Consider the following 20,105-nt stretch of genomic DNA (forward strand, 5'->3'; position numbering starts at 1 on the left):
CTACATCAAAAAAGCTTGCAAACTTTGATAAAAGACAACTTGACGGCTCTTTGGATACTGGAGAACGTGGCCAGTGGCCTTGGAGCTATTAGCACCACATTCTAACCCAACTGAGCTAACCGGCCATGATTTGCGCCTGTGTTTTTGGCCTATTTGATCCACATACACATGCATCACTGCTCCCTTTTCTTCATCAAAAAAGCTTGCAAACTTTGATAAAAGACAACTTGACGGCTCTTTGGATACTGGAGAACGTGGCCAGTGAACTTGGAGCTATTAGCACCACATTCTAACCCAACTGAGCTAATGCGCCATGAGGCAGAATGGCACATTTTGCCTCTTTGAGCCACATGCCTCATTGCTCCACTTTTCAAAAGAAAAAAGGCTGCTAACTTTTCCAAAGAAGAGCTTGTCGGCTCTTCAGACACTACGTAAGCTGGCCCGTATGGGGATCGAACCCTCGACCTTGGCGTTATTAGCACCACGCTCTAACCCAACTGAGCTAACCGGCCATGATTTGTACCTGTGTTTTCGGCCTCGTTGATCCACATACACATGCATCACTGCTCCCTTTTCTACATCAAAAAAGCTTGCAAACTTTGATAAAAGACAACTTGACGGCTCTTTGGATACTGGAGAACGTGGCCAGTGGCCTTGGAGCTATTAGCACCACATTCTAACCCAACTGAGCTAATGCGCCATGAGGCAGAAAGGCACATTTTGCCTCTTTGAGCCACATGCCTCATTGCTCCACTTTTCAAAAGAAAAAAGGCTGCTAACTTTTCCAAAGAAGAGCTTGTCGGCTCTTCAGACACTGCGTAAGCTGGCCCGTACGGGGATCGAACCCGCGACCTTGGCGTTATTAGCACCACGCTCTAACCCAACTGAGCTAACCGGCCATGATTTGTGACTGTGTTTGTGACCGTGTTTTTGGCCTCTTTGATCCACATACACATGCATCACTGCTCCCTTTTCTACATCAAAAAAGCTTGCAAACTTTGATAAAAGACAACTTGACGGCTCTTTGGATACTGGAGAACGTGGCCAGTGGCCTTGGAGCTATTAGCACCACATTCTAACCCAACTGAGCTAATGCGCCATGAGGCAGAATGGCACATTTTGCCTCTTTGAGCCACATGCCTCATTGCTCCACTTTTCAAAAGAAAAAAGGCTGCTAACTTTTCCAAAGAAGAGCTTGTCGGCTCTTCAGACACTACGTAAGCTGGCCCGTACGGGGATCGAACCCGCGACCTTGGCGTTATTATCACCACGCTCTAACCCAACTGAGCTAACCGGCCATGATTTGTGACTTTGTTTGTGACTGTGTTTGTGACCGTGTTTTTGGCCTCTTTGATCCACATACACATGCATCACTGCTCCCTTTTCTACATCAAAAAAGCTTGCAAACTTTGATAAAAGACAACTTGACGGCTCTTTGGATACTGGAGAACGTGGCCAGTGGCCTTGGAGCTATTAGCACCACATTCTAACCCAACTGAGCTAATGCGCCATGAGGCAGAATGGCACATTTTGCCTCTTTGAGCCACATGCCTCATTGCTCCACTTTTCAAAAGAAAAAAGGCTGCTAACTTTTCCAAAGAAGAGCTTGTCGGCTCTTCAGACACTGCGTAAGCTGGCCCGTACGGGGATCGAACCCGCGACCTTGGCGTTATTAGCACCACGCTCTAACCCAACTGAGCTAACCGGCCATGATTTGTGACTGTGTTTGTGACCGTGTTTTTGGCCTCTTTGATCCACATACACATGCATCACTGCTCCCTTTTCTAGATCAAAAAAGCTTGCAAACTTTGATAAAAGACAACTGGACGGCTCTTTGGATACTGGAGAACGTGGCCAGTGGCCTTGGAGCTATTAGCACCACATTCTAACCCAACTGAGCTAATGCGCCATGAGGCAGAATGGCACATTTTGCCTCTTTGAGCCACATGCCTCATTGCTCCACTTTTCAAAAGAAAAAAGGCTGCTAACTTTTCCAAAGAACAGCTTGTCGGCTCTTCAGACACTACGTAAGCTGGCCCGTACGGGGATCGAACCCGCGACCTTGGCGTTATTAGCACCACACTCTAACCCAACTGAGCTAACCGGCCATGATCTGTGCCTGTGTTTTTGGCCTCTTTGATCCACATACACATGCATCACTGCTCCCTTTTCTAGATCAAAAAAGCTTGCAAACTTTGATAAAAGACAACTGGACGGCTCTTTGGATACTGGAGAACGTGGCCAGTGGCCTTGGAGCTATTAGCACCACATTCTAACCCAACTGAGCTAATGCGCCATGAGGCAGAATGGCACATTTTGCCTCTTTGAGCCACATGCCTCATTGCTCCACTTTTCAAAAGAAAAAAGGCTGCTAACTTTTCCAAAGAACAGCTTGTCGGCTCTTCAGACACTACGTAAGCTGGCCCATACGGGGATCGAACCCGCGACCTTGGCGTTATTAGCACCACACTCTAACCCAACTGAGCTAACCGGCCATGATCTGTGCCTGTGTTTTTGGCCTCTTTGATCCACATACACATGCATCACTGCTCCCTTTTCTACATCAAAAAAGCTTGCAAACTTTGATAAAAGACAACTGGACGGCTCTTTGGATACTGGAGAACGTGGCCAGTGGCCTTGGAGCTATTAGCACCACATTCTAACCCAACTGAGCTAATGCGCCATGAGGCAGAATGGCACATTTTGCCTCTTTGAGCCACATGCCTCATTGCTCCACTTTTCAAAAGAAAAAAGGCTGCTAACTTTTCCAAAGAAGAGCTTGTCGGCTCTTCAGACACTACGTAAGCTGGCCCGTACGGGGATCGAACCCGTGACTTTGGCGTTATTAGCACCACGCTCTAACCCAACTGAGCTAACCGGCCATGATTTGTGCCTGTGTTTTTGGCCTCTTTGATCCACATACACATGCATCACTGCTCCCTTTTCTACATCAAAAAAGCTTGCAAACTTTGATAAAAGACAACTGGACGGCTCTTTGGATACTGGAGAACGTGGCCAGTGGCCTTGGAGCTATTAGCACCACATTCTAACCCAACTGAGCTAATGCGCCATGAGGCAGAATGGCACATTTTGCCTCTTTGAGCCACATGCCTCATTGCTCCACTTTTCAAAAGAAAAAAGGCTGCTAACTTTTCCAAAGAAGAGCTTGTCGGCTCTTCAGACACTACATAAGCTGGCCCATACGGGTATCGAACCCACGACCTTGGCGTTATTAGCACCACGCTCTAACCCAACTGAGCTAACCGGCCATGATTTGTGCCTGTGTTTTTGGCCTCTTTGATCCACATACACATGCATCACTGCTCCCTTTTCTACATCAAAAAAGCTTGCAAACTTTGATAAAAGACAACTTGACGGCTCTTTGGATACTGGAGAACGTGGCCAGTGGCCTTGGAGCTATTAGCACCACATTCTAACCCAACTGAGCTAATGCGCCATGAGGCAGAATGGCACATTTTGCCTCTTTGAGCCACATGCCTCATTGCTCCACTTTTCAAAAGAAAAAAGGCTGCTAACTTTTCCAAAGAAGAGCTTGTCGGCTCTTCAGACACTACGTAAGCTGGCCCATACGGGGATCGAACCCGCGACCTTGGCGTTATTAGCACCACGCTCTAACCCAACTGAGCTAACCGGCCATGATTTGTGCCTGTGTTTTTGGCCTCTTTGATCCACATACACATGCATCACTGCTCCCTTTTCTACATCAAAAAAGCTTGCAAACTTTGATAAAAGACAACTTGACGGCTCTTTGGATACTGGAGAACGTGGCCAGTGGCCTTGGAGCTATTAGCACCACATTCTAACCCAACTGAGCTAATGCGCCATGAGGCAGAATGGCACATTTTGCCTCTTTGAGCCACATGCCTCATTGCTCCACTTTTCAAAACAAAAAAGGCTGCTAACTTTTCCAAAGAAGAGCTTGTCGGCTCTTCAGACACTACGTAAGCTGGCCCGTACGGGGATCGAACCCGCGACCTTGGCGTTATTAGCACCACGCTGTAACCCAACTGAGCTAACCAGCCATTATTTGTGACTGTGTTTTTGGCCTCTTTGATCCACATACACATGCATCACTGCTCCCTTTTCTACATCAAAAAAGCTTGCAAACTTTGATAAAAGACAACTTGACGGCTCTTTGGATACTGGAGAACGTGGCCAGTGGCCTTGGAGCTATTAGCACCACATTCTAACCCAACTGAGCTAATGCGCCATGAGGCAGAATGGCACATTTTGCCTCTTTGAGCCACATGCCTCATTGCTCCACTTTTCAAAAGAAAAAAGGCTGCTAACTTTTCCAAAGAAGAGCTTGTCGGCTCTTCAAACACTACGTAAGCTGGCCCGTACGGGGATCGAACCCGCGACCTTGGCGTTATTATCACCACGCTCTAACCCAACTGAGCTAACCGGCCATGATTTGTGACTTTGTTTGTGACTGTGTTTGTGACCGTGTTTTTGGCCTCTTTGATCCACATACACATGCATCACTGCTCCCTTTTCTACATCAAAAAAGCTTGCAAACTTTGATAAAAGACAACTTGACGGCTCTTTGGATACTGGAGAACGTGGCCAGTGGCCTTGGAGCTATTAGCACCACATTCTAACCCAACTGAGCTAATGCGCCATGAGGCAGAATGGCACATTTTGCCTCTTTGAGCCACATGCCTCATTGCTCCACTTTTCAAAAGAAAAAAGGCTGCTAACTTTTCCAAAGAAGAGCTTGTCGGCTCTTAGGACACTGCGTAAGCTGGCCCGTACGGGGATCGAACCCGCGACCTTGGCGTTATTAGCACCACGCTCTAACCCAACTGAGCTAACCGGCCATGATTTGTGACTGTGTTTGTGACCGTGTTTTTGGCCTCTTTGATCCACATACACATGCATCACTGCTCCCTTTTCTAGATCAAAAAAGCTTGCAAACTTTGATAAAAGACAACTGGACGGCTCTTTGGATACTGGAGAACGTGGCCAGTGGCCTTGGAGCTATTAGCACCACATTCTAACCCAACTGAGCTAATGCGCCATGAGGCAGAATGGCACATTTTGCCTCTTTGAGCCACATGCCTCATTGCTCCACTTTTCAAAAGAAAAAAGGCTGCTAACTTTTCCAAAGAACAGCTTGTCGGCTCTTCAGACACTACGTAAGCTGGCCCGTACGGGGATCGAACCCGCGACCTTGGCGTTATTAGCACCACACTCTAACCCAACTGAGCTAACCGGCCATGATCTGTGCCTGTGTTTTTGGCCTCTTTGATCCACATACACATGCATCACTGCTCCCTTTTCTAGATCAAAAAAGCTTGCAAACTTTGATAAAAGACAACTGGACGGCTCTTTGGATACTGGAGAACGTGGCCAGTGGCCTTGGAGCTATTAGCACCACATTCTAACCCAACTGAGCTAATGCGCCATGAGGCAGAATGGCACATTTTGCCTCTTTGAGCCACATGCCTCATTGCTCCACTTTTCAAAAGAAAAAAGGCTGCTAACTTTTCCAAAGAACAGCTTGTCGGCTCTTCAGACACTACGTAAGCTGGCCCATACGGGGATCGAACCCGCGACCTTGGCGTTATTAGCACCACACTCTAACCCAACTGAGCTAACCGGCCATGATCTGTGCCTGTGTTTTTGGCCTCTTTGATCCACATACACATGCATCACTGCTCCCTTTTCTACATCAAAAAAGCTTGCAAACTTTGATAAAAGACAACTGGACGGCTCTTTGGATACTGGAGAACGTGGCCAGTGGCCTTGGAGCTATTAGCACCACATTCTAACCCAACTGAGCTAATGCGCCATGAGGCAGAATGGCACATTTTGCCTCTTTGAGCCACATGCCTCATTGCTCCACTTTTCAAAAGAAAAAAGGCTGCTAACTTTTCCAAAGAAGAGCTTGTCGGCTCTTCAGACACTACGTAAGCTGGCCCGTACGGGGATCGAACCCGTGACTTTGGCGTTATTAGCACCACGCTCTAACCCAACTGAGCTAACCGGCCATGATTTGTGCCTGTGTTTTTGGCCTCTTTGATCCACATACACATGCATCACTGCTCCCTTTTCTACATCAAAAAAGCTTGCAAACTTTGATAAAAGACAACTGGACGGCTCTTTGGATACTGGAGAACGTGGCCAGTGGCCTTGGAGCTATTAGCACCACATTCTAACCCAACTGAGCTAATGCGCCATGAGGCAGAATGGCACATTTTGCCTCTTTGAGCCACATGCCTCATTGCTCCACTTTTCAAAAGAAAAAAGGCTGCTAACTTTTCCAAAGAAGAGCTTGTCGGCTCTTCAGACACTACATAAGCTGGCCCATACGGGTATCGAACCCACGACCTTGGCGTTATTAGCACCACGCTCTAACCCAACTGAGCTAACCGGCCATGATTTGTGCCTGTGTTTTTGGCCTCTTTGATCCACATACACATGCATCACTGCTCCCTTTTCTACATCAAAAAAGCTTGCAAACTTTGATAAAAGACAACTTGACGGCTCTTTGGATACTGGAGAACGTGGCCAGTGGCCTTGGAGCTATTAGCACCACATTCTAACCCAACTGAGCTAATGCGCCATGAGGCAGAATGGCACATTTTGCCTCTTTGAGCCACATGCCTCATTGCTCCACTTTTCAAAAGAAAAAAGGCTGCTAACTTTTCCAAAGAAGAGCTTGTCGGCTCTTCAGACACTACGTAAGCTGGCCCATACGGGGATCGAACCCGCGACCTTGGCGTTATTAGCACCACGCTCTAACCCAACTGAGCTAACCGGCCATGATTTGTGCCTGTGTTTTTGGCCTCTTTGATCCACATACACATGCATCACTGCTCCCTTTTCTACATCAAAAAAGCTTGCAAACTTTGATAAAAGACAACTTGACGGCTCTTTGGATACTGGAGAACGTGGCCAGTGGCCTTGGAGCTATTAGCACCACATTCTAACCCAACTGAGCTAATGCGCCATGAGGCAGAATGGCACATTTTGCCTCTTTGAGCCACATGCCTCATTGCTCCACTTTTCAAAACAAAAAAGGCTGCTAACTTTTCCAAAGAAGAGCTTGTCGGCTCTTCAGACACTACGTAAGCTGGCCCGTACGGGGATCGAACCCGCGACCTTGGCGTTATTATCACCACGCTCTAACCCAACTGAGCTAACCGGCCATGATTTGTGACTTTGTTTGTGACTGTGTTTGTGACCGTGTTTTTGGCCTCTTTGATCCACATACACATGCATCACTGCTCCCTTTTCTACATCAAAAAAGCTTGCAAACTTTGATAAAAGACAACTTGACGGCTCTTTGGATACTGGAGAACGTGGCCAGTGGCCTTGGAGCTATTAGCACCACATTCTAACCCAACTGAGCTAATGCGCCATGAGGCAGAATGGCACATTTTGCCTCTTTGAGCCACATGCCTCATTGCTCCAATTTTCAAAGGAAAAAAGGCTGCTAACTTTTCCAAAGAAGAGCTTGTCGGCTCTTCAGACACTACATAAGCTGGCCCGTATGGGGATCGAACCCTCGACCTTGGCGTTATTAGCACCACGCTCTAACCCAACTGAGCTAACCGGCCATGATTTGTACCTGTGTTTTTGGCCTCGTTGATCCACATACACATGCATCACTGCTCCCTTTTCTACATCAAAAAAGCTTGCAAACTTTGATAAAAGACAACTTGACGGCTCTTTGGATACTGGAGAACGTGGCCAGTGGCCTTGGAGCTATTAGCACCACATTCTAACCCAACTGAGCTAATGCGCCATGAGGCAGAAAGGCACATTTTGCCTCTTTGAGCCACATGCCTCATTGCTCCACTTTTCAAAAGAAAAAAGGCTGCTAACTTTTCCAAAGAAAAGCTTGTCGGCTCTTCAGACACTGCGTAAGCTGGCCCGTACGGGGATCGAACCCGCGACCTTGGCGTTATTAGCACCACGCTCTAACCCAACTGAGCTAACCGGCCATGATTTGTGACTGTGTTTGTGACCGTGTTTTTGGCCTCTTTGATCCACATACACATGCATCACTGCTCCCTTTTCTACATCAAAAAAGCTTGCAAACTTTGATAAAAGACAACTTGACGGCTCTTTGGATACTGGAGAACGTGGCCAGTGGCCTTGGAGCTATTAGCACCACATTCTAACCCAACTGAGCTAATGCGCCATGAGGCAGAATGGCACATTTTGCCTCTTTGAGCCACATGCCTCATTGCTCCAATTTTCAAAGGAAAAAAGGCTGCTAACTTTTCCAAAGAAGAGCTTGTCGGCTCTTCAGACACTACATAAGCTGGCCCGTACGGGGATCGAACCCTCGACCTTGGCGTTATTAGCACCACGCTCTAACCCAACTGAGCTAACCGGCCATGATTTGTACCTGTGTTTTTGGCCTCGTTGATCCACATACACATGCATCACTGCTCCCTTTTCTACATCAAAAAAGCTTGCAAACTTTGATAAAAGACAACTTGACGGCTCTTTGGATACTGGAGAACGTGGCCAGTGGCCTTGGAGCTATTAGCACCACATTCTAACCCAACTGAGCTAATGCGCCATGAGGCAGAATGGCACATTTTGCCTCTTTGAGCCACATGCCTCATTGCTCCACTTTTCAAAAGAAAAAAGGCTGCTAACTTTTCCAAAGAAGAGCTTGTCGGCTCTTCAGACACTGCGTAAGCTGGCCCGTACGGGGATCGAACCCGCGACCTTGGCGTTATTAGCACCACGCTCTAACCCAACTGAGCTAACCGGCCATGATTTGTGACTGTGTTTGTGACCGTGTTTTTGGCCTCTTTGATCCACATACACATGCATCACTGCTCCCTTTTCTACATCAAAAAAGCTTGCAAACTTTGATAAAAGACAACTTGACGGCTCTTTGGATACTGGAGAACGTGGCCAGTGGCCTTGGAGCTATTAGCACCACATTCTAACCCAACTGAGCTAATGCGCCATGAGGCAGAATGGCACATTTTGCCTCTTTGAGCCACATGCCTCATTGCTCCACTTTTCAAAAGAAAAAAGGCTGCTAACTTTTCCAAAGAAGAGCTTGTCGGCTCTTCAGACACTACGTAAGCTGGCCCGTACGGGGATCGAACCCGTGACCTTGGCGTTATTAGCACCACGCTCTAACCCAACTGAGCTAACCGGCCATGATTTGTGCCTGTGTTTGTGACCGTGTTTTTGGCCTCTTTGATCCACATACACATGCATCACTGCTCCCTTTTCTACATCAAAAAAGCTTGCAAACTTTGATAAAAGACAACTTGACGGCTCTTTGGATACTGGAGAACGTGGCCAGTGGCCTTGGAGCTATTAGCACCACATTCTAACCCAACTGAGCTAATGCGCCATGAGGCAGAATGGCACATTTTGCCTCTTTGAGCCACATGCCTCATTGCTCCACTTTTCAAAAGAAAAAAGGCTGCTAACTTTTCCAAAGAAGAGCTTGTCGGCTCTTCAGACACTACGTAAGCTGGCCCGTACGGGGATCGAACCCGTGACCTTGGCGTTATTAGCACCACGCTCTAACCCAACTGAGCTAACCGGCCATGATTTGTGCCTGTGTTTGTGACCGTGTTTTTGGCCTCTTTGATCCACATACACATGCATCACTGCTCCCTTTTCTACATCAAAAAAGCTTGCAAACTTTGATAAAAGACAACTTGACGGCTCTTTGGATACTGGAGAACGTGGCCAGTGGCCTTGGAGCTATTAGCACCACATTCTAACCCAACTGAGCTAATGCGCCATGAGGCAGAATGGCACATTTTGCCTCTTTGAGCCACATGCCTCATTGCTCCACTTTTCAAAAGAAAAAAGGCTGCTAACTTTTCCAAAGAAGAGCTTGTCGGCTCTTCAGACACTACGTAAGCTGGCCCGTACGGGGATCGAACCCGCGACCTTGGCGTTATTAGCACCACGCTCTAACCCAACTGAGCTAACAGGCCATGATTTGTGCCTGTGTTCTTGGCCTCTTTGATCCACATACACATGCATCACTGCTCCCTTTTCTACATCAAAAAAGCTTGCAAACTTTGATAAAAGACAACTTGACGGCTCTTTGGATACTGGAGAACGTGGCCAGTGGCCTTGGAGCTATTAGCACCACATTCTAACCCAACTGAGCTAATGCGCCATGAGGCAGAATGGCACATTTTGCCTCTTTGAGCCACATGCCTCATTGCTCCACTTTTCAAAAGAAAAAAGGCTGCTAACTTTTCCAAAGAAGAGCTTGTCGGCTCTTCAGACACTACATAAGCTGGCCCGTACGGGGATCGAACCCTCGACCTTGGCGTTATTAGCACCACGCTCTAACCCAACTGAGCTAACCGGCCATGATTTGTACCTGTGTTTTTGGCCTCGTTGATCCACATACACATGCATCACTGCTCCCTTTTCTACATCAAAAAAGCTTGCAAACTTTGATAAAAGACAACTTGACGGCTCTTTGGATACTGGAGAACGTGGCCAGTGGCCTTGGAGCTATTAGCACCACATTCTAACCCAACTGAGCTAATGCGCCATGAGGCAGAATGGCACATTTTGCCTCTTTGAGCCACATGCCTCATTGCTCCACTTTTCAAAAGAAAAAAGGCTGCTAACTTTTCCAAAGAAGAGCTTGTCGGCTCTTCAGACACTACGTAAGCTGGCCCGTACGGGGATCGAACCCGTGACCTTGGCGTTATTAGCACCACGCTCTAACCCAACTGAGCTAACCGGCCATGATTTGTGCCTGTGTTTGTGACCGTGTTTTTGGCCTCTTTGATCCACATACACATGCATCACTGCTCCCTTTTCTACATCAAAAAAGCTTGCAAACTTTGATAAAAGACAACTTGACGGCTCTTTGGATACTGGAGAACGTGGCCAGTGGCCTTGGAGCTATTAGCACCACATTCTAACCCAACTGAGCTAATGCGCCATGAGGCAGAATGGCACATTTTGCCTCTTTGAGCCACATGCCTCATTGCTCCACTTTTCAAAAGAAAAAAGGCTGCTAACTTTTCCAAAGAAGAGCTTGTCGGCTCTTCAGACACTACGTAAGCTGGCCCGTACGGGGATCGAACCCGTGACCTTGGCGTTATTAGCACCACGCTCTAACCCAACTGAGCTAACCGGCCATGATTTGTGCCTGTGTTTTTGGCCTCTTTGATCCACATACACATGCATCACTGCTCCCTTTTCTACATCAAAAAAGCTTGCAAACTTTGATAAAAGACAACTTGACGGCTCTTTGGATACTGGAGAACGTGGCCAGTGAACTTGGAGCTATTGGCACCACATTCTAACCCAACTGAGCTAATGCGCCATGAGGCAGAATGGCACATTTTGCCTCTTTGAGCCACATGCCTCATTGCTCCACTTTTCAAAAGAAAAAAGGCTGCTAACTTTTCCAAAGAAGAGCTTGTCGGCTCTTCAGACACTACGTAAGCTGGCCCGTACGGGGATCGAACCCGCGACCTTGGCGTTATTAGCACCACGCTCTAACCCAACTGAGCTCACAGGCCATGATTTGTGCCTCTGTTCTTGGCCTCTTTGATCCACATACACATGCATCACTGCTCCCTTTTCTACATCAAAAAAGCTTGCAAACTTTGATAAAAGACAACTTGACGGCTCTTTGGATACTGGAGAACGTGGCCAGTGGCCTTGGAGCTATTAGCACCACATTCTAACCCAACTGAGCTAATGCGCCATGAGGCAGAATGGCACATTTTGCCTCTTTGAGCCACATGCCTCATTGCTCCACTTTTCAAAAGAAAAAAGGCTGCTAACTTTTCCAAAGAAGAGCTTGTCGGCTCTTCAGACACTACGTAAGCTGGCCCGTACGGGGATCGAACCCGTGACCTTGGCGTTATTAGCACCACGCTCTAACCCAACTGAGCTAACCGGCCATGATTTGTGCCTGTGTTTTTGGCCTCTTTGATCCACATACACATGCATCACTGCTCCCTTTTCTACATCAAAAAAGCTTGCAAACTTTGATAAAAGACAACTTGACGGCTCTTTGGATACTGGAGAACGTGGCCAGTGAACTTGGAGCTATTAGCACCACATTCTAACCCAACTGAGCTAATGCGCCATGAGGCAGAATGGCACATTTTGCCTCTTTGAGCCACATGCCTCATTGCTCCACTTTTCAAAAGAAAAAAGGCTGCTAACTTTTCCAAAGAAGAGCTTGTCGGCTCTTCAGACACTACGTAAGCTGGCCCGTACGGGGATCGAACCCGCGACCTTGGCGTTATTAGCACCACGCTCTAACCCAACTGAGCTAACCGGCCATGATTTGTGCCTGTGTTTTTGGCCTCTTTGATCCACATACACATGCATCACTGCTCCCTTTTCTACATCAAAAAAGCTTGCAAACTTTGATAAAAGACAACTTGACGGCTCTTTGGATACTGGAGAACGTGGCCAGTGGCCTTGGAGCTATTAGCACCACATTCTAACCCAACTGAGCTAATGCGCCATGAGGCAGAATGGCACATTTTGCCTCTTTGAGCCACATGCCTCATTGCTCCACTTTTCAAAAGAAAAAAGGCTGCTAACTTTTCCAAAGAAGAGCTTGTCGGCTCTTCAGACACTACGTAAGCTGGCCCGTACGGGGATCGAACCCGCGACCTTGGCGTTATTAGCACCACGCTCTAACCCAACTGAGCTAACCGGCCATGATTTGTGCCTGTGTTTTTGGCCTCTTTGATCCACATACACATGCATCACTGCTCCCTTTTCTACATCAAAAAAGCTTGCAAACTTTGATAAAAGACAACTTGACGGCTCTTTGGATACTGGAGAACGTGGCCAGTGGCCTTGGAGCTATTAGCACCACATTCTAACCCAACTGAGCTAATGCGCCATGAGGCAGAATGGCACATTTTGCCTCTTTGAGCCACATGCCTCATTGCTCCACTTTTCAAAAGAAAAAAGGCTGCTAACTTTTCCAAAGAAGAGCTTGTCTGCTCTTCAGACACTACGTAAGCTGGCCCGTACAGGGATCGAACCCACGACCTTGGCGTTATTATCACCACGCTCTAACCCAACTGAGCTAACCGGCCATGATTTGTGACTTTGTTTGTGACTGTGTTTGTGACCGTGTTTTTGGCCTCTTTGATCCACATACACATGCATCACTGCTCCCTTTTCTACATCAAAAAAGCTTGCAAACTTTGATAAAAGACAACTTGACGGCTCTTTGGATACTGGAGAACGTGGCCAGTGGCCTTGGAGCTATTAGCACCACATTCTAACCCAACTGAGCTAATGCGCCATGAGGCAGAATGGCACATTTTGCCTCTTTGAGCCACATGCCTCATTGCTCCACTTTTCAAAAGAAAAAAGGCTGCTAACTTTTCCAAAGAAGAGCTTGTCGGCTCTTCAGACACTATGTAAGCTGGCCCGTACGGGGATCGAACCCGCGACCTTGGCGTTATTATCACCACGCTCTAACCCAACTGAGCTAACCGGCCATGATTTGTGACTTTGTTTGTGACTGTGTTTGTGACCGTGTTTTTGGCCTCTTTGATCCACATACACATGCATCACTGCTCCCTTTTCTACATCAAAAAGCTTGCAAACTTTGATAAAAGACAACTTGACGGCTCTTTGGATACTGGAGAACGTGGCCAGTGGCCTTGGAGCTATTAGCACCACATTCTAACCCAACTGAGCTAATGCGCCATGAGGCAGAATGGCACATTTTGCCTCTTTGAGCCACATGCCTCATTGCTCCACTTTTCAAAAGAAAAAAGGCTGCTAACTTTTCCAAAGAAGAGCTTGTCGGCTCTTCAGACACTACGTAAGCTGGCCCGTACGGGGATCGAACCCGTGACCTTGGCGTTATTAGCACCACGCTCTAACCCAACTGAGCTAACCGGCCATGATTTGTGCCTGTGTTTGTGACCGTGTTTTTGGCCTCTTTGATCCACATACACATGCATCACTGCTCCCTTTTCTACATCAAAAAAGCTTGCAAACTTTGATAAAAGACAACTTGACGGCTCTTTGGATACTGGAGAACGTGGCCAGTGGCCTTGGAGCTATTAGCACCACATTCTAACCCAACTGAGCTAATGCGCCATGAGGCAGAATGGCACATTTTGCCTCTTTGAGCCACATGCCTCATTGCTCCACTTTTCAAAAGAAAAAAGGCTGCTAACTTCTCCAAAGAAGAGCTTGTCGGCTCTTCAGACACTACGTAAGCTGGCCCGTACGGGGATCGAACCCGTGACCTTGGCGTTATTAGCACCACGCTCTAACCCAACTGAGCTAACCGGCCATGATTTGTGCCTGTGTTTTTGGCCTCTTTGATCCACATACACATGCATCACTGCTCCCTTTTCTACATCCAAAAAGCTTGCAAACTTTGATAAAAGACAACTTGACGGCTCTTTGGATACTGGAGAACGTGGCCAGTGGCCTTGGAGCTATTAGCACCACATTCTAACCCAACTGAGCTAATGCGCCATGAGGCAGAATGGCACATTTTGCCTCTTTGAGCCACATGCCTCATTGCTCCACTTTTCAAAAGAAAAAAGGCTGCTAACTTTTCCAAAGAAGAGCTTGTCGGCTCTTCAGACACTACGTAAGCTGGCCCGTACGGGGATCGAACCCGCGACCTTGGCGTTATTATCACCACGCTCTAACCCAACTGAGCTAACCGGCCATGATTTGTGACTTTGTTTGTGACTGTGTTTGTGACCGTGTTTTTGGCCTCTTTGATCCACATACACATGCATCACTGCTCCCTTTTCTACATCAAAAAAGCTTGCAAACTTTGATAAAAGACAACTTGACGGCTCTTTGGATACTGGAGAACGTGGCCAGTGGCCTTGGAGCTATTAGCACCACATTCTAACCCAACTGAGCTAATGCGCCATGAGGCAGAATGGCACATTTTGCCTCTTTGAGCCACATGCCTCATTGCTCCAATTTTCAAAGGAAAAAAGGCTGCTAACTTTTCCAAAGAAGAGCTTGTCGGCTCTTCAGACACTACATAAGCTGGCCCGTACGGGGATCGAACCCGCGACCTTGGCGTTATTAGCACCACGCTCTAACCCAACTGAGCTAACCGGCCATGATTTGTACCTGTGTTTTTGGCCTCTTTGATCCACATACACATGCATCACTGCTCCCTTTTCTACATCAAAAAAGCTTGCAAACTTTGATAAAAGACAACTTGACGGCTCTTTGGATACTGGAGAACGTGGCCAGTGGCCTTGGAGCTATTAGCACCACATTCTAACCCAACTGAGCTAATGCGCCATGAGGCAGAATGGCACATTTTGCCTCTTTGAGCCACATGCCTCATTGCTCCACTTTTCAAAAGAAAAAAGGCTGCTAACTTTTCCAAAGAAGAGCTGGTCGGCTCTTCAGACACTACGTAAGCTGGCCCGTACGGGGATCGAACCCGCGACCTTGGCGTTATTATCACCACGCTCTAACCCAACTGAGCTAACCGGCCATGATTTGTGACTTTGTTTGTGACTGTGTTTGTGACCGTGTTTTTGGCCTCTTTGATCCACATACACATGCATCACTGCTCCCTTTTCTACATCAAAAAAGCTTGCAAACTTTGATAAAAGACAACTTGACAGCTCTTTGGATACTGGAGAACGTGGCCAGTGGCCTTGGAGCTATTAGCACCACATTCTAACCCAACTGAGCTAATGCGCCATGAGGCAGAATGGCACATTTTGCCTCTTTGAGCCACATGCCTCATTGCTCCACTTTTCAAAAGAAAAAAGGCTGCTAACTTTTCCAAAGAAGAGCTTGTCGGCTCTTCAGACACTACGTAAGCTGGCCCGTACAGGGATCTAACCCGCGACCTTGGCGTTATTAGCACCACGCTCTAACCCAACTGAGCTAACCGGCCATGATTCGTGACTGTGTTTTTGGCCTCTTTGATCCACATACACATGCATCACTGCTCCCTTTTCTACATCAAAAAAGCTTGCAAACTTTGATAAAAGACAACTTGACGGCTCTTTGGATACTGGAGAACGTGGCCAGTGGCCTTGGAGCTATTAGCACCACATTCTAACCCAACTGAGCTAATGCGCCATGAGGCAGAATGGCACATTTTGCCTCTTTGAGCCACATGCCTCATTGCTCCACTTTTCAAAAGAAAAAAGGCTGCTAACTTTTCCAAAGAAGAGCTTGTCGGCTCTTCAGACACTACGTAAGCTGGCCCGTACGGGGATCGAACCCGTGACCTTGGCGTTATTAGCACCACGCTCTAACCCAACTGAGCTAACCGGCCATGATTTGTGCCTGTGTTTGTGACCGTGTTTTTGGCCTCTTTGATCCACATACACATGCATCACTGCTCCCTTTTCTACATCAAAAAAGCTTGCAAACTTTGATAAAAGACAACTTGACGGCTCTTTGGATACTGGAGAACGTGGCCAGTGGCCTTGGAGCTATTAGCACCACATTCTAACCCAACTGAGCTAATGCGCCATGAGGCAGAATGGCACATTTTGCCTCTTTGAGCCACATGCCTCATTGCTCCACTTTTCAAAAGAAAAAAGGCTGCTAACTTTTCCAAAGAAGAGCTTGTCGGCTCTTCAGACACTACGTAAGCTGGCCCGTACGGGGATCGAACCCGTGACCTTGGCGTTATTAGCACCACGCTCTAACCCAACTGAGCTAACCGGCCATGATTTGTGCCTGTGTTTTTGGCCTCTTTGATCCACATACACATGCATCACTGCTCCCTTTTCTACATCAAAAAAGCTTGCAAACTTTGATAAAAGACAACTTGACGGCTCTTTGGATACTGGAGAACGTGGCCAGTGAACTTGGAGCTATTGGCACCACATTCTAACCCAACTGAGCTAATGCGCCATGAGGCAGAATGGCACATTTTGCCTCTTTGAGCCACATGCCTCATTGCTCCACTTTTCAAAAGAAAAAAGGCTGCTAACTTTTCCAAAGAAGAGCTTGTCGGCTCTTCAGACACTACGTAAGCTGGCCCGTACGGGGATCGAACCCGCGACCTTGGCGTTATTAGCACCACGCTCTAACCCAACTGAGCTAACAGGCCATGATTTGTGCCTGTGTTCTTGGCCTCTTTGATCCACATACACATGCATCACTGCTCCCTTTTCTACATCAAAAAAGCTTGCAAACTTTGATAAAAGACAACTTGACGGCTCTTTGGATACTGGAGAACGTGGCCAGTGAACTTGGAGCTATTGGCACCACATTCTAACCCAACTGAGCTAATGCGCCATGAGGCAGAATGGCACATTTTGCCTCTTTGAGCCACATGCCTCATTGCTCCACTTTTCAAAAGAAAAAAGGCTGCTAACTTTTCCAAAGAAGAGCTTGTCGGCTCTTCAGACACTACGTAAGCTGGCCCGTACGGGGATCGAACCCGCGACCTTGGCGTTATTAGCACCACGCTCTAACCCAACTGAGCTAACAGGCCATGATTTGTGCCTGTGTTCTTGGCCTCTTTGATCCACATACACATGCATCACTGCTCCCTTTTCTACATCAAAAAAGCTTGCAAACTTTGATAAAAGACAACTTGACGGCTCTTTGGATACTGGAGAACGTGGCCAGTGGCCTTGGAGCTATTAGCACCACATTCTAACCCAACTGAGCTAATGCGCCATGAGGCAGAATGGCACATTTTGCCTCTTTGAGCCACATGCCTCATTGCTCCACTTTTCAAAAGAAAAAAGGCTGCTAACTTTTCCAAAGAAGAGCTTGTCGGCTCTTCAGACACTACGTAAGCTGGCCCGTACGGGGATCGAACCCGTGACCTTGGCGTTATTAGCACCACGCTCTAACCCAACTGAGCTAACCGGCCATGATTTGTGCCTGTGTTTTTGGCCTCTTTGATCCACATACACATGCATCACTGCTCCCTTTTCTACATCAAAAAAGCTTGCAAACTTTGATAAAAGACAACTTGACGGCTCTTTGGATACTGGAGAACGTGGCCAGTGAACTTGGAGCTATTAGCACCACATTCTAACCCAACTGAGCTAATGCGCCATGAGGCAGAATGGCACATTTTGCCTCTTTGAGCCACATGCCTCATTGCTCCACTTTTCAAAAGAAAAAAGGCTGCTAACTTTTCCAAAGAAGAGCTTGTCGGCTCTTCAGACACTACGTAAGCTGGCCCGTACGGGGATCGAACCCGCGACCTTGGCGTTATTAGCACCACGCTCTAACCCAACTGAGCTAACCGGCCATGATTTGTGCCTGTGTTTTTGGCCTCTTTGATCCACATACACATGCATCACTGCTCCCTTTTCTACATCAAAAAAGCTTGCAAACTTTGATAAAAGACAACTTGACGGCTCTTTGGATACTGGAGAACGTGGCCAGTGGCCTTGGAGCTATTAGCACCACATTCTAACCCAACTGAGCTAATGCGCCATGAGGCAGAATGGCACATTTTGCCTCTTTGAGCCACATGCCTCATTGCTCCACTTTTCAAAAGAAAAAAGGCTGCTAACTTTTCCAAAGAAGAGCTTGTCGGCTCTTCAGACACTACGTAAGCTGGCCCGTACGGGGATCGAACCCGCGACCTTGGCGTTATTAGCACCACGCTCTAACCCAACTGAGCTAACCGGCCATGATTTGTGCCTGTGTTTTTGGCCTCTTTGATCCACATACACATGCATCACTGCTCCCTTTTCTACATCAAAAAAGCTTGCAAACTTTGATAAAAGACAACTTGACGGCTCTTTGGATACTGGAGAACGTGGCCAGTGGCCTTGGAGCTATTAGCACCACATTCTAACCCAACTGAGCTAATGCGCCATGAGGCAGAATGGCACATTTTGCCTCTTTGAGCCACATGCCTCATTGCTCCACTTTTCAAAAGAAAAAAGGCTGCTAACTTTTCCAAAGAAGAGCTTGTCTGCTCTTCAGACACTACGTAAGCTGGCCCGTACGGGGTTCGAACCCACGACCTTGGCGTTATTATCACCACGCTCTAACCCAACTGAGCTAACCGGCCATGATTTGTGACTTTGTTTGTGACTGTGTTTGTGACCGTGTTTTTGGCCTCTTTGATCCACATACACATGCATCACTGCTCCCTTTTCTACATCAAAAAAGCTTGCAAACTTTGATAAAAGACAACTTGACGGCTCTTTGGATACTGGAGAACGTGGCCAGTGGCCTTGGAGCTATTAGCACCACATTCTAACCCAACTGAGCTAATGCGCCATGAGGCAGAATGGCACATTTTGCCTCTTTGAGCCACATGCCTCATTGCTCCACTTTTCAAAAGAAAAAAGGCTGCTAACTTTTCCAAAGAAGAGCTTGTCGGCTCTTCAGACACTATGTAAGCTGGCCCGTACGGGGATCGAACCCGCGACCTTGGCGTTATTATCACCACGCTCTAACCCAACTGAGCTAACCGGCCATGATTTGTGACTTTGTTTGTGACTGTGTTTGTGACCGTGTTTTTGGCCTCTTTGATCCACATACACATGCATCACTGCTCCCTTTTCTACATCAAAAAAGCTTGCAAACTTTGATAAAAGACAACTTGACGGCTCTTTGGATACTGGAGAACGTGGCCAGTGGCCTTGGAGCTATTAGCACCACATTCTAACCCAACTGAGCTAATGCGCCATGAGGCAGAATGGCACATTTTGCCTCTTTGAGCCACATGCCTCATTGCTCCACTTTTCAAAAGAAAAAAGGCTGCTAACTTTTCCAAAGAAGAGCTTGTCGGCTCTTCAGACACTACGTAAGCTGGCCCGTACGGGGATCGAACCCGTGACCTTTGCGTTATTAGCACCACGCTCTAAGCCAACTGAGCTAACCGGCCATGATTTGTGCCTGTGTTTTTGGCCTCTTTGATCCACATACACATGCATCACTGCTCCCTTTTCTACATCCAAAAAGCTTGCAAACTTTGATAAAAGACAACTTGACGGCTCTTTGGATACTGGAGAACGTGGCCAGTGGCCTTGGAGCTATTAGCACCACATTCTAACCCAACTGAGCTAATGCGCCATGAGGCAGAATGGCACATTTTGCCTCTTTGAGCCACATGCCTCATTGCTCCACTTTTCAAAAGAAAAAAGGCTGCTAACTTTTCCAAAGAAGAGCTTGTCGGCTCT

General features: G+C 47.4%; 25 non-coding genes across 25 annotated transcripts; all 25 read right to left on the bottom strand.

Annotated features, from left to right (window-relative positions):
* Positions 1–824: 824 nt before the first annotated feature.
* TRNAI-AAU (transfer RNA isoleucine (anticodon AAU)) lies at positions 825–899 on the bottom strand. The gene has a single exon. It is a non-coding gene; the product is annotated as a tRNA-Ile (tRNA).
* Positions 900–1,634: 735 nt separating this feature from the next.
* Positions 1,635–1,709, bottom strand: TRNAI-AAU (transfer RNA isoleucine (anticodon AAU)). The gene has a single exon. It is a non-coding gene; the product is annotated as a tRNA-Ile (tRNA).
* A 1,872-nt stretch (positions 1,710–3,581) lies between these two features.
* TRNAI-AAU (transfer RNA isoleucine (anticodon AAU)) lies at positions 3,582–3,656 on the bottom strand. Its single transcript has one exon. It is a non-coding gene; the product is annotated as a tRNA-Ile (tRNA).
* A 1,110-nt stretch (positions 3,657–4,766) lies between these two features.
* TRNAI-AAU (transfer RNA isoleucine (anticodon AAU)) lies at positions 4,767–4,841 on the bottom strand. Its single transcript has one exon. It is a non-coding gene; the product is annotated as a tRNA-Ile (tRNA).
* A 1,872-nt stretch (positions 4,842–6,713) lies between these two features.
* Positions 6,714–6,788, bottom strand: TRNAI-AAU (transfer RNA isoleucine (anticodon AAU)). The gene has a single exon. It is a non-coding gene; the product is annotated as a tRNA-Ile (tRNA).
* Positions 6,789–7,898: 1,110 nt separating this feature from the next.
* TRNAI-AAU (transfer RNA isoleucine (anticodon AAU)) lies at positions 7,899–7,973 on the bottom strand. The gene has a single exon. It is a non-coding gene; the product is annotated as a tRNA-Ile (tRNA).
* A 711-nt stretch (positions 7,974–8,684) lies between these two features.
* Positions 8,685–8,759, bottom strand: TRNAI-AAU (transfer RNA isoleucine (anticodon AAU)). The gene has a single exon. It is a non-coding gene; the product is annotated as a tRNA-Ile (tRNA).
* A 324-nt stretch (positions 8,760–9,083) lies between these two features.
* TRNAI-AAU (transfer RNA isoleucine (anticodon AAU)) lies at positions 9,084–9,158 on the bottom strand. Its single transcript has one exon. It is a non-coding gene; the product is annotated as a tRNA-Ile (tRNA).
* Positions 9,159–9,482: 324 nt separating this feature from the next.
* Positions 9,483–9,557, bottom strand: TRNAI-AAU (transfer RNA isoleucine (anticodon AAU)). Its single transcript has one exon. It is a non-coding gene; the product is annotated as a tRNA-Ile (tRNA).
* Positions 9,558–9,881: 324 nt separating this feature from the next.
* Positions 9,882–9,956, bottom strand: TRNAI-AAU (transfer RNA isoleucine (anticodon AAU)). The gene has a single exon. It is a non-coding gene; the product is annotated as a tRNA-Ile (tRNA).
* A 699-nt stretch (positions 9,957–10,655) lies between these two features.
* TRNAI-AAU (transfer RNA isoleucine (anticodon AAU)) lies at positions 10,656–10,730 on the bottom strand. Its single transcript has one exon. It is a non-coding gene; the product is annotated as a tRNA-Ile (tRNA).
* Positions 10,731–11,054: 324 nt separating this feature from the next.
* Positions 11,055–11,129, bottom strand: TRNAI-AAU (transfer RNA isoleucine (anticodon AAU)). Its single transcript has one exon. It is a non-coding gene; the product is annotated as a tRNA-Ile (tRNA).
* A 699-nt stretch (positions 11,130–11,828) lies between these two features.
* On the bottom strand, positions 11,829–11,903 carry TRNAI-AAU (transfer RNA isoleucine (anticodon AAU)). Its single transcript has one exon. It is a non-coding gene; the product is annotated as a tRNA-Ile (tRNA).
* A 312-nt stretch (positions 11,904–12,215) lies between these two features.
* TRNAI-AAU (transfer RNA isoleucine (anticodon AAU)) lies at positions 12,216–12,290 on the bottom strand. The gene has a single exon. It is a non-coding gene; the product is annotated as a tRNA-Ile (tRNA).
* Positions 12,291–12,602: 312 nt separating this feature from the next.
* On the bottom strand, positions 12,603–12,677 carry TRNAI-AAU (transfer RNA isoleucine (anticodon AAU)). Its single transcript has one exon. It is a non-coding gene; the product is annotated as a tRNA-Ile (tRNA).
* A 1,133-nt stretch (positions 12,678–13,810) lies between these two features.
* On the bottom strand, positions 13,811–13,885 carry TRNAI-AAU (transfer RNA isoleucine (anticodon AAU)). The gene has a single exon. It is a non-coding gene; the product is annotated as a tRNA-Ile (tRNA).
* Positions 13,886–14,209: 324 nt separating this feature from the next.
* On the bottom strand, positions 14,210–14,284 carry TRNAI-AAU (transfer RNA isoleucine (anticodon AAU)). Its single transcript has one exon. It is a non-coding gene; the product is annotated as a tRNA-Ile (tRNA).
* A 723-nt stretch (positions 14,285–15,007) lies between these two features.
* TRNAI-AAU (transfer RNA isoleucine (anticodon AAU)) lies at positions 15,008–15,082 on the bottom strand. Its single transcript has one exon. It is a non-coding gene; the product is annotated as a tRNA-Ile (tRNA).
* A 1,110-nt stretch (positions 15,083–16,192) lies between these two features.
* On the bottom strand, positions 16,193–16,267 carry TRNAI-AAU (transfer RNA isoleucine (anticodon AAU)). The gene has a single exon. It is a non-coding gene; the product is annotated as a tRNA-Ile (tRNA).
* Positions 16,268–16,591: 324 nt separating this feature from the next.
* TRNAI-AAU (transfer RNA isoleucine (anticodon AAU)) lies at positions 16,592–16,666 on the bottom strand. The gene has a single exon. It is a non-coding gene; the product is annotated as a tRNA-Ile (tRNA).
* A 312-nt stretch (positions 16,667–16,978) lies between these two features.
* Positions 16,979–17,053, bottom strand: TRNAI-AAU (transfer RNA isoleucine (anticodon AAU)). Its single transcript has one exon. It is a non-coding gene; the product is annotated as a tRNA-Ile (tRNA).
* A 312-nt stretch (positions 17,054–17,365) lies between these two features.
* TRNAI-AAU (transfer RNA isoleucine (anticodon AAU)) lies at positions 17,366–17,440 on the bottom strand. Its single transcript has one exon. It is a non-coding gene; the product is annotated as a tRNA-Ile (tRNA).
* Positions 17,441–17,752: 312 nt separating this feature from the next.
* Positions 17,753–17,827, bottom strand: TRNAI-AAU (transfer RNA isoleucine (anticodon AAU)). The gene has a single exon. It is a non-coding gene; the product is annotated as a tRNA-Ile (tRNA).
* Positions 17,828–18,139: 312 nt separating this feature from the next.
* On the bottom strand, positions 18,140–18,214 carry TRNAI-AAU (transfer RNA isoleucine (anticodon AAU)). The gene has a single exon. It is a non-coding gene; the product is annotated as a tRNA-Ile (tRNA).
* A 312-nt stretch (positions 18,215–18,526) lies between these two features.
* On the bottom strand, positions 18,527–18,601 carry TRNAI-AAU (transfer RNA isoleucine (anticodon AAU)). Its single transcript has one exon. It is a non-coding gene; the product is annotated as a tRNA-Ile (tRNA).
* Between the last annotated feature and the right edge of the window lie 1,504 nt (positions 18,602–20,105).

Source organism: Eleutherodactylus coqui, chromosome 2, assembly GCF_035609145.1.
Source record: "Eleutherodactylus coqui strain aEleCoq1 chromosome 2, aEleCoq1.hap1, whole genome shotgun sequence".
NCBI lineage: Eukaryota > Metazoa > Chordata > Amphibia > Anura > Eleutherodactylidae > Eleutherodactylus > Eleutherodactylus coqui.